Source organism: Lissotriton helveticus, chromosome 3_1 (assembly GCF_964261635.1).
Source record: "Lissotriton helveticus chromosome 3_1, aLisHel1.1, whole genome shotgun sequence".
NCBI classification, from domain to species: domain Eukaryota; kingdom Metazoa; phylum Chordata; class Amphibia; order Caudata; family Salamandridae; genus Lissotriton; species Lissotriton helveticus.
In genome coordinates this window covers 1,254,093,866-1,254,106,751 of record NC_136061.1, presented here as the reverse complement: position 1 = coordinate 1,254,106,751, position 12,886 = coordinate 1,254,093,866, and the positions used below count along the sequence as shown (strand labels likewise).

The 12,886-nt window shown below is 43.0% G+C and overlaps 1 pseudogene; it reads left to right on the top strand.

The window, feature by feature from the left end:
- The first annotated feature begins 3,756 nt into the window (after positions 1-3,756).
- On the top strand, positions 3,757-4,677 carry LOC144824236 (nuclear receptor subfamily 5 group A member 2 pseudogene; annotated as a pseudogene).
- Positions 4,678-12,886: the final 8,209 nt, after the last annotated feature.

Genomic DNA, 12,886 nt, shown 5'->3' with positions numbered 1-12,886 from the left:
GCTTGTTTCCGGTCCAGGGAAGGCATGGCTTGGCAGTTCGGGCTGGACTGTTCCCATGAGGCACAGGGTCAGACTGATTTGCATATGGCCATGTCTGAACTGGGGTGGCAGAGTGGGCTAAAGAACGGTGATGGATTAAACCCAGATCTCTTGACTGGTTGTGAGTGTTTGATTGGTTCAGATGCTCCGTCCATCACCCCCCCCTTTTGTACCGCTTTGTTCGCCATAAGTTGGCAGGGTATGCTCAGACATGAGTCCCTTGCTCACTTTGCCACTGGATTCAAGCAAGTCTGGCTGAAGACGGCTGAAATGCCAGAAACCGTTCCCAGGATGCTTGTTTCCGGTTTAGGGAAGTCATGGCTTGGCAGTTCGGGCTAGACTGTTCCCATGAGGCACAGGGTCAGACTGATTTGCATATGGCCATGTCTGAACTGGGGTGGCAGAGTGGGCTAAAGAACGGTGATGGATTAAACCCAGATCTCTTGACTGGGTGTGAGTGTTTGATTGGTTCAGATGCTCCGTCCATCACCCCCCCCTTTTGTACCGCTTTGTTCACCATAAGTTGGCAGGGTATGCTCAGACGTGAGTCCCTTGCTCACTTTGCCACTGGATTCAAGCAAGTCTGGCTGAAGACAGCTGAAATGCCAGAAACCGGTCCTAGGATGCTTGTTTCCAGTCTAGGGAAGTCATGGCTTGGCAGTTCGGGCTGGACTGTTCCCATGAGCCTATTCCTCCGGCCCCCTAGAAAGCACACCGAGTTCTTAAACAAATCCAAGCCTCCAGCAACCTGGGAAATCCCTGCTGCTTTGTTTTGATTTCGTCCGAGAACTCCTGTAAAGCACTGTAAGAACGACCAGTTCTTAGTGACATCTTTATTGACGTCTTATGTCCAGCCTTATGTCAAACCCGGCACCTTTCAGGTATAAATATACCAACGTTGCCTTAAGCAAACACACGGTGGTGATGAATCTGGAGCAGCTAATACTTGCCAGAGAGCCCAGCTGATGCGAGAGCCCACGGACGCTGCCCCTCCCTTCTGACACGCTGAGAAAGACGCTGTCTTTTCTCCTGCTGAGAAATCCAGCCTCCGTCGTTTCCAGCTTACCCTTGCGGGTGAATGGGATACCGAGTCCTGAGAGAGAGATACCAGACCTCCTGCCTTCTAATACCCAGGTACTGAACTGCCTAAACCCTTACAGAGAATTCTTGAGTCAGATTCTTGGCAAAACAAACTTAACTTAAAACTGCTACTTACTTACTCCTTCCCACGTATTAGGATTAGGTCAGGTACACCGGGGTAGGCGTAGTTAGAAGCACCAGTTGAGTACGATTAGTCAATGTATATATGTATGTATCTATTTTATCCATTTTAAAGTATCATATGGCTAAGAAACCATATCAATGCTTTTACAGTATTATTTCATGATCCTGCTTTTACTGTATGCACTTTACTTAACTATAAGTATTGCAATTGTAGCAATTCATTTCTCTTATATGAGGAAAGAGAAACTGCTCAATAAATAACACCTTTTATTGAAAACGCCCGTCTCTCTTTTTCTCTGCAATCTGGTGAAACTAAGTACACAACTTTGACTGAGTGAAATAGCTGTCTTTTGTTTTCACACGACTCGAGAGATATACTCTTAATCAGGGAGAGCAAAGTTGTCATGTTTTATGGTTGTCAGAAACGAAATCCCTTCTTGTCTATCCAGGGAGGTTAAACTCCTCCTCGCTTATTCGAGAAAGTTTCTAGTGAACTCTGAGCTAGCTGGCAAAAAACTTAAGTCTAATATAGTCAGTAGAGACCTAGTTAACCTCAGTCCTACGTCTACACTACTGAAGATATTATTCCAATGCGCAGAGCCTATTGGGACTATAGGAACTACACTACATGGCACCCAATGTTTGGTAAGGCAATAAATCTAACGCAAGACGTTAGAGTAACTCAGTCGTGCTTTTTCACACAGACCCTTTTTCCCGTAAATACTCCAAATACGTCTGGAGTGGGTCAAAGGTAAAAATCCGCCGGAACTTAGTAGGAAGAGATTTCTATGTATAGTTTTTGGTTTTTTCAACGTTGAAGGATACAGTGTTCCAAAATATTGTGCACCTAATCTTTGTTTCCTTGAAAACCTGATCTGCAACAAAAACCTTTCTGTCAGTAAAAATGTCAGAAACTGAAGAAGAGAGTGAGGCAGCTAGAATAGCAGCTCATCTCCTAGAGGATGACAATAGTCTCCTGCAGACCGACCCGGATGCAATACTCATCCCGGTCAACATAAGAAAAACTATAACTATTAAACTTATAGAAAATGGACTAACATCGAGAGGTGGTACAGTCATATTCGTAATTGAGGCACATGAATATCGGCAGACAGAGGTATTCTATTCATGGATAAACTTTCCAGCAGCAAACGCTGTCACACATGAATTCCACTATTACAAAATAGAGGAACCACCGGATGATTACACTCCTTTCGAGGAGGTGGAAATCCCATTAAAATACCAAGAGCACCTTCTCTGGTTTAAAGGCGCCCTAAAACATAATAATCACATCACCAGGCTCGGTCCACTAGGTAGACCAGGAGCAACGTGGCCGGTTCTAGCCAGCTACACACCACATCCAGACATTAAAAAAATGTCAAGTGAAGAACTCTTAGTTAAAATAAAAGAATTAACACAGGCATATAGAGAGTTGGTTCAATTGGCAACAGAGGATATAACTTTCCTCCAGAAATTGAAAGAAACAGATATAGCAGAACAGCCATTTGAACTTGCCAGAATCATAGAAAAATCCTATGAAGAACTAGGAAGAGATAGTTTGGGTGGGAAACGAGTAAAACCCCAACTAACTGAAAATCCTGAAAAGATATTTATTAAAAATAGTCTAAACACTCCAAAAAAGAGCTGGGATGGAAATAAACAATCCACTCCCAAAAAAAAAAAAGATTCCAGTCCAGAGGAAGCTCTCCTCGGCGGAGAGAAAGATCTCCGGACCAAGGACACAAGTCTCCCCAGAGGGAGCCCTGTGAGAAAAGATACAACCTTAGAAATAGGGATAATTTGAAGAAACCTGATAGATATCAAGATATTGATACAAATCCCTCTCGATCTTTTCAGACTTCCTCGCAGAAATCGGAAAGAAGAGGACGGTCAGAACACAGGGAAGAGCACGTCAAGTCCAAAGACAAAGAACCTGCTCATCAAAGTAAAAAATTACAATTTCCAAAAAAGAAGGTAGCCAGTATTAAAATAATCAAACATGCCGAGGATCCTGAGGACACAACTGAAAAACGGAGAGTGGGCTCAGACAATGCTAGACAGCGCAGCAGAAGTGAGCATAGCTCGCAAGATCCTGATGAATCATCTGGAGACAGTGGACACGAATGAATACATTCAGGTGGAAACTGCAGACACCAGAGTTAGCAAACCTCATAAAATATACGAAATAACATTACGTATAGAGGGAGATAAGACTAGGAAAATAAGGGGTCTATTTTGGGATAACCTCTCCAAAGGCTATGACATCCTTTTATCTGAAAAAGACTGGCCACCGGAGTTTGTCAGAGAGTGCCCTCATGGCGAAGAAATGATTATGCCTGCCTTCTCAAATCACATTCCAATTCATAAAAAATATACACTTGCAAGAAAGTGGGCAGTAGCCCAAGCTCCTGCATTATATAAAAACCATGTTGGATGGGATAAGGACTCTCCTCCTCACAAAATCCAGTTAAGTCATTTCCAAAGTCTATTGAAATGCCACATAAAAATAAAGGGCTCGAAAATGGTGTGAATAAAATCAATTCTAATAGAGACGACATTATCAAGGTCCATAGTCAGATGGCCCAACAGTATAACCTACAGGGTAGGTGGAGCAGGCAACGGCGTCCCGAGGTTCCCGGGCTGCTGGCGGTGCTTCTAATGGCAATGTTGATGGACTCTGACACGGCGGTGAAGTTGGGGGGGTTTCTTCAAGAGGACAGTTCAAAACAACAAACGCTACACCTGCACAGAAAACCAAAGCTACAACATTGACAAAACACAGAGGAAACGATGCCCCTACTGCCAGTTTCAAAAGTGTTTGACCGTAGGAATGAGATTAGAAGCGGTGCGGGCAGACAGGATGAGAGGTGGAAGAAACAAATTCGGACCAATGTACAAGAGAGACCGTGCCTTAAAGCAACAGAGGAAATCCTTAATACGTGCAAACGTTTTCAAACCTGAGACTTTGCCTCAAATCGTGTCTCCTGCCCAGACGGAGTACACCATCCCCCCAACATCCACAGCATATAATCTGTCTCCAAGAGTTTGCCCTTGAACACTGTTGCAATGACCCAAGTCAACTACGACCGAAGTCCATATGGGACACCATCACTGGGAATGGCCATGCCGAACCATGGGGCACTGCAAGGGTACCACTACCCACACTTCCCCAATCGCACAATTAAATCCGAGTTGCCTGACCACTACTCAAGTCCTCATGAATCTGCCGCTCCTGCCTACATCTACTCAGACGCCTACCAAACCAGCTTCCCCCCAGACATTCCCGAAACTATCCTGAATTTGTTGCAGCTGGAGCCAGACGAGCCTCAGATCAAGGCGCGGATACTGGCCTGTCTGCAGCAAGAGCAAGGCATATCCCTTCCCTATGCATATAGAGATAACTCTAATCACTAGTATATGCAGTAGACCTTTGTATCCTAATATTCCTATGTGACTCTTAGACTATATCCATTCGTATCCCATCCCTATGAATATAGAGATAACTCTAATCACTAGTATATGTAGTAGACCTTTGCACTCTCTACCATTCCTATGTGAGTCTTAGAGTATATCAATTCATATCCCTTCCCTATGTATATAGAGATAGCTGTAATCACCAGTCTCTTCTTTGTGTGACTTTACATCTTGTACATTTGCAATTTTTTTCTGTGTGTATCTTTTATGTAACGCATGTAATCCTAAATCCTTATGTTTTGCAACTGGTTCTTATGTAAAGCGCTCTGACACCTTCGGGTAAAGTTCGCGCTATATAAAATTGCATTAAATAAATAAAAATAAATAATTAAAAAAATACAGCAGATATACATTCACATTTACGCAAAGACAAAAGGAGGGAGGGCGAATAGTAAAATACGCGAAGGGATTCGCATCCGCCCAAAGCCACATAATGGTGATGGATTAAACCCAGATCTCTTGACTGGGTGTGAGTGTTTGATTGGTTCAGATGCTCCGTCCATCACCACCCCCTTTTGTACCGCTTTGTCCGCCATAAGTTGGCAGGGTATGCTCAGACGTGAGTCCCTTGCTCACTTTGCCACTGGATTCAAGCAAGCCTGGCTGAAGACAGCTGAAATGCCAGAAACCGGTCCTAGGAAGCTTGTTTCCGGTCCAGGGAAGGCATGGCTTGGCAGTTCGGGCTGGACTGTTCCCATGAGGCACAGGGTCAGACTGATTTGCATATGGCCATGTCTGAACTGGGGTGGCAGAGTGGGCTAAAGAACGGTGATGGATTAAACCCAGATCTCTTGACTGGTTGTGAGTGTTTGATTGGTTCAGATGCTCCGTCCATCACCCCCCCCTTTTGTACCGCTTTGTTCGCCATAAGTTGGCAGGGTATGCTCAGACATGAGTCCCTTGCTCACTTTGCCACTGGATTCAAGCAAGTCTGGCTGAAGACGGCTGAAATGCCAGAAACCGTTCCCAGGATGCTTGTTTCCGGTTTAGGGAAGTCATGGCTTGGCAGTTCGGGCTAGACTGTTCCCATGAGGCACAGGGTCAGACTGATTTGCATATGGCCATGTCTGAACTGGGGTGGCAGAGTGGGCTAAAGAACGGTGATGGATTAAACCCAGATCTCTTGACTGGGTGTGAGTGTTTGATTGGTTCAGATGCTCCGTCCATCACCCCCCCCTTTTGTACCGCTTTGTTCACCATAAGTTGGCAGGGTATGCTCAGACGTGAGTCCCTTGCTCACTTTGCCACTGGATTCAAGCAAGTCTGGCTGAAGACAGCTGAAATGCCAGAAACCGGTCCTAGGATGCTTGTTTCCAGTCTAGGGAAGTCATGGCTTGGCAGTTCGGGCTGGACTGTTCCCATGAGCCTATTCCTCCGGCCCCCTAGAAAGCACACCGAGTTCTTAAACAAATCCAAGCCTCCAGCAACCTGGGAAATCCCTGCTGCTTTGTTTTGATTTTGTCCGAGAACTCCTGTAAAGCACTGTAAGAACGACCAGTTCTTAGTGACATCTTTATTGACGTCTTATGTCCAGCCTTACGTCAAACCCGGCACCTTTCAGGTATAAATATACCAACGTTGCCTTAAGCAAACACACGGTGGTGATGAATCTGGAGCAGCTAATACTTGCCAGAGAGCCCAGCTGATGCGAGAGCCCACGGACGCTGCCCCTCCCTTCTGACACGCTGAGAAAGACGCTGTCTTTTCTCCTGCTGAGAAATCCAGCCTCCGGCGTTTCCAGCTTACCCTTGCGGGTGAATGGGATACCGAGTCCTGAGAGAGAGATACCAGACCTCCTGCCTTCTAATACCCAGGTACTGAACTGCCTAAACCCTTACAGAGAATTCTTGAGTCAGATTCTTGGCAAAACAAACTTAACTTAAAACTGCTACTTACTTACTCCTTCCCACGTATTAGGATTAGGTCAGGTACACCGGGGTAGGCGTAGTTAGAAGCACCAGTTGAGTACGATTAGTCAATGTATATATGTATGTATCTATTTTATCCATTTTAAAGTATCATATGGCTAAGAAACCATATCAATGCTTTTACAGTATTATTTCATGATCCTGCTTTTACTGTATGCACTTTACTTAACTATAAGTATTGCAATTGTAGCAATTCATTTCTCTTATATGAGGAAAGAGAAACTGCTCAATAAATAACACCTTTTATTGAAAACGCCCGTCTCTCTTTTTCTCTGCAATCTGGTGAAACTAAGTACACAACTTTGACTGAGTGAAATAGCTGTCTTTTGTTTTCACACGACTCGAGAGATATACTCTTAATCAGGGAGAGCAAAGTTGTCATGTTTTATGGTTGTCAGAAACGAAATCCCTTCTTGTCTATCCAGGGAGGTTAAACTCCTCCTCGCTTATTCGAGAAAGTTTCTAGTGAACTCTGAGCTAGCTGGCAAAAAACTTAAGTCTAATATAGTCAGTAGAGACCTAGTTAACCTCAGTCCTACGTCTACACTACTGAAGATATTATTCCAATGCGCAGAGCCTATTGGGACTATAGGAACTACACTACATGGCACCCAATGTTTGGTAAGGCAATAAATCTAACGCAAGACGTTAGAGTAACTCAGTCGTGCTTTTTCACACAGACCCTTTCTCCCGTAAATACTCCAAATACGTCTGGAGTGGGTCAAAGGTAAAAATCCGCCGGAACTTAGTAGGAAGAGATTTCTATGTATAGTTTTTGGTTTTTTCAACGTTGAAGGATACAGTGTTCCAAAATATTGTGCACCTAATCTTTGTTTCCTTGAAAACCTGATCTGCAACAAAAACCTTTCTGTCAGTAAAAATGTCAGAAACTGAAGAAGAGAGTGAGGCAGCTAGAATAGCAGCTCATCTCCTAGAGGATGACAATAGTCTCCTGCAGACCGACCCGGATGCAATACTCATCCCGGTCAACATAAGAAAAACTATAACTATTAAACTTATAGAAAATGGACTAACATCGAGAGGTGGTACAGTCATATTCGTAATTGAGGCACATGAATATCGGCAGACAGAGGTATTCTATTCATGGATAAACTTTCCAGCAGCAAACGCTGTCACACATGAATTCCACTATTACAAAATAGAGGAACCACCGGATGATTACACTCCTTTCGAGGAGGTGGAAATCCCATTAAAATACCAAGAGCACCTTCTCTGGTTTAAAGGCGCCCTAAAACATAATAATCACATCACCAGGCTCGGTCCACTAGGTAGACCAGGAGCAACGTGGCCGGTTCTAGCCAGCTACACACCACATCCAGACATTAAAAAAATGTCAAGTGAAGAACTCTTAGTTAAAATAAAAGAATTAACACAGGCATATAGAGAGTTGGTTCAATTGGCAACAGAGGATATAACTTTCCTCCAGAAATTGAAAGAAACAGATATAGCAGAACAGCCATTTGAACTTGCCAGAATCATAGAAAAATCCTATGAAGAACTAGGAAGAGATAGTTTGGGTGGGAAACGAGTAAAACCCCAACTAACTGAAAATCCTGAAAAGATATTTATTAAAAATAGTCTAAACACTCCAAAAAAGAGCTGGGATGGAAATAAACAATCCACTCCCAAAAAAAAAAAAGATTCCAGTCCAGAGGAAGCTCTCCTCGGCGGAGAGAAAGATCTCCGGACCAAGGACACAAGTCTCCCCAGAGGGAGCCCTGTGAGAAAAGATACAACCTTAGAAATAGGGATAATTTGAAGAAACCTGATAGATATCAAGATATTGATACAAATCCCTCTCGATCTTTTCAGACTTCCTCGCAGAAATCGGAAAGAAGAGGACGGTCAGAACACAGGGAAGAGCACGTCAAGTCCAAAGACAAAGAACCTGCTCATCAAAGTAAAAAATTACAATTTCCAAAAAAGAAGGTAGCCAGTATTAAAATAATCAAACATGCCGAGGATCCTGAGGACACAACTGAAAAACGGAGAGTGGGCTCAGACAATGCTAGACAGCGCAGCAGAAGTGAGCATAGCTCGCAAGATCCTGATGAATCATCTGGAGACAGTGGACACAAATGAATACATTCAGGTGGAAACTGCAGACACCAGAGTTAGCAAACCTCATAAAATATACGAAATAACATTACGTATAGAGGGAGATAAGACTAGGAAAATAAGGGGTCTATTTTGGGATAACCTCTCCAAAGGCTATGACATCCTTTTATCTGAAAAAGACTGGCCACCGGAGTTTGTCAGAGAGTGCCCTCATGGCGAAGAAATGATTATGCCTGCCTTCTCAAATCACATTCCAATTCATAAAAAATATACACTTGCAAGAAAGTGGGCAGTAGCCCAAGCTCCTGCATTATATAAAAACCATGTTGGATGGGATAAGGACTCTCCTCCTCACAAAATCCAGTTAAAATGTCAATCAACTGCACAGAGGCAGTACCCAATTAAGCAAGAAGCTAAAAAACAGGTCAGGGAGATCTTAGATCAACTTGAATACCAGGGAGTGATTGAAACTTGCACCTCACAAAGGAACAATCCTTTGTTTCCTGTCTCCAAGCCAGACGATTCATATTGTCTAGTTTTGGATTACAGACATCTAAACTCATGTTGCAAAACGTTTGCAGTACAAAACTCACATAGTGCAGCACTAATGAATAACATCGTGTGCAAAAAAATACAAAACAACATTAGACATCTCTAATGGATTCTTTTGTCAAAATATAGCACCTGAAAGCAGGTATTTGACCGCTTTCTCAATAATGGGCTCGCAGAAAATTCTGTCGACTCCCACAGGGGTTCAAGAACAGCCCAGGATTATTCTCAGCAAGAGTAACAGAGTTACTACAAATGTATGATGATGAGGCATTATCTTATGTCGATGACATCTATATAACAGATGATGACTTGGATACTCACTTGAAAAGAGTGAACACCATAATACTTGGGTTCGCAGCAGAGGGTTACAAATTCAACTTTAAAAAGTCACGAATTGCCCATCTGACTGTCCTGTTTTTAGGATATGAATTATCAAGTCAAGGCAAAAGCCTGGCAGACAATTTCTTAGAGAAATGTGCTGTAATCAAAGCACCAAGAACGCTGAAAAACTTACAATCAATTCTAGGTTTCCTGAATTTCGGAAGAACTTACATTCTAAATTATGCAGAGAGGGTTAAACCTCTCTATGAACTAATAAAACCAGATTTTAAAACAATCAATTGGACTCAAAAACACACAGAAATTTTGAGATCATTGCAAACAGACATGTTAGCTAAAACAAAATTGCAAACATGCGATAACACACGCAACCTTGTGATCCTGTTCATCCCAGGAAGATGCGGATTCACATACCTAACCTCTAATGAGGGAGAAACGGTACCAATAGCATACAAATCACATTTGTACACAAAAGCTGAAATGAAATTTAGTTCAACGGAAAAAATTCTAACTGCGGTTCGGACTGCGGTAGCAAAAGAAAGAGCCCTAGCACAAGGTAAACGAATAATCATCGTTACACCAGTACCAGCTCTAGAAGCGGTAACAAAGGCAAGCATTCCAAATGCTAAAGCGCTACATCCTAGATGGATCCAATGGGTTAATTCTCTTGCTGCAACAGACGTGGTCTACGAATTTGATCCTAATTTAAAAACACAAGAATTTCTCCAATATGAATTTGAATGTCCTCTGCCGACCGAAATCTTGCCTCTTGAACACTACGGCTGTATAATATATACAGACGGATCAGCACAGCCCGCAGTTGGGGGTAAACAAGCTTACAGTGCTGCGTGCGCGATTGTTAAAGGTCGTTGGCACGAAGGAAAATTTAGACCACTGGTCACTAAAACACAATCTCTAGGAGATTGTACAGCTCAGCGAGCTGAACTACTAGCATTTAAGATGGCGCTTGAAAATACTGATTGCGAATTCCCCACACTCATAGTGTGCGATTCATATTATTGCGTTCAGTCTTATAATGAATACTTGCAGAATTGGGTTCTAAATGGTTTCAAAGATGCAAAGGGTGGCACAATCAAGCATAAAACGCTTTGGGAACAAGTAGTTATTTTACAAAAGAAACTACAAAAGACTCACGTGATACATACACTGAGTCATCAACGTGATGGCGTTCACGTTGCAGGGAATTCATTGGCTGATGAGGCCGCGAAGGCAGCTGTGCAAACGGCTTCCGTAGCCGCTATCACCCGGTCAAAAACAAAAATAGACAGCGAGATATTACAAGCTGTCAGCGCTACAGTAAATAATGCGATAAAAACACTCCCGAAAGGCTTTCCAGTAAAGTACTCATACATAACTGATGCGAATAACGTTCCATTTGCTCGAATCCCTGGAGTGGGGGATAGGGCAATTCCAAACATGGAACATAGGTTAGGACTAATTATAGCGGCACACGAAGGGCTCGCCTCTTTACACGCTGGTGTCTCGGCCACAGTATCATTATTAAAACAGAGATACTGGTGGCCACAAATGAGAAGACAAACTAGGAACTAAGTTCTAGATTGTGAAATATGCCAAAAAATGAAAGTTTTGACGGTAAAAAGACCAGCACAGTTGCCCCTTCTGATCTCAGATAAACCATTAGCGTGTGTTTACCTGGACCACTGTGGTCCCTTACAAAGGGATGGCAACTATAAATAAATCATGGTCGCAGTGGACTCCTGCACGAGATTCATTTGGATGTGGCCCCAGAGCTCGGCTGACGCCAGAACGGTTATAAAAGATTTGCGAGTCTTTATCGGCACATACGCATTTGGCATGCTACACTCTGACCAGGGTCCTGCTTTTAGCTCTCGAGCTTATAAGGAGGCCATGACCAGCATGGGCATTGCATTGCGGTATTCTTGTCCCTTCCATCCTGAGGGAAACGGGATTGTGGAAAGAAAAAACCAAGACATAAAGCAATCTATAACGGCAAAGGTATTAGGTTCGGGGGTTGGGTGGGTCAAACATTTAATAAGTGTCCAACGTAGTCTTAACAATCTGCCAAGAAATTCTCTAAAAGGTTTCAGTCCGTACGAACTATTGTTCGGGACTAGAATGCATATCCAGGATCTCGATAGTCAGAAAAATGCTTTGATATCAAAGATCGTTTGGCTATTTTACAGGACTTAAATGAAACAAGAAAAGACCTGAGCAACATAAAGTTGAAACAACAGCCAACAGCCATTGAAGAGAAACCACCTGTCCCAGCAAGGCCTGTCTGGATTCCAAAGATTGGGGATCTGGTCAGAGAGAAAATCGCGGTGAAGAAGGAATTTGGGCCTTCTTACAGAAAAGCAGTACCTGTCTTAGCTGTCAACGGAACAAGATCAGTTGTACTACCGCCCCTTGCTGCTAAAAAGGAGAACCGAGTTGTATCCATCGACCTGGTTAAACCACAATCATGTGGCCAATAATAAGTAGTAGGCCAAGTGGACTCCCAAGAAATAGCAGAACACCAAAGTTTGCTACAAATCAAGAGGTTCAAACTGAGAGACTAATCACATTTGATAAACCTACAGTGAATCAACAAGGACTATGCAACAAAGCCATGGAACTTATGCCTCTTAAAACCCAAATTGCAACAATTCGTCAAGAAACACCTGTCTACAACGATGTAGCCACAGACTATGCTAATAAAACAAAGAAAAATCCAGAAGCAATTCCAACAATTGACAGAACTGCATCAGGCTACTTCATCAATTTCGATGACTTTCTGAGGATCCGAGCGAACCTGAGGAACAGCCAACAACAACAAAAACTTTTAAAGACAAAACTAAAGAACTCTTTCATCAACTACAAGAAACCTATCTGATTTCCCCATGGATTGAGTTTTGGGTGGTGCTAGGTGTACTTTTCCTCCTGCTTTGGCTCATCATGGTGCTATGCTTGGGACACTTCATTGAGGGAAAATATATTACAATGGACACAGCAAGTCAGAATATCAACCTGGTCCTAAAGCCACACAAGTCTTCACACATCGAGAAAAGAGAACTTTCTTCAGTAGACTTCACAGCCAATCCGATACCCGGTGGGGTAGCATGGGACAAAACAGATTACGAAATATATGGCCCGGTCGAGCTCTTGAAGTATCCTCATCAATTTAAGGTTTCATTAAGTGACTTTGTAAAACTGAGCACATTCTCTGATGATTGGGGCTTTGAAAGTATTAATGATATGATGTCAGACTT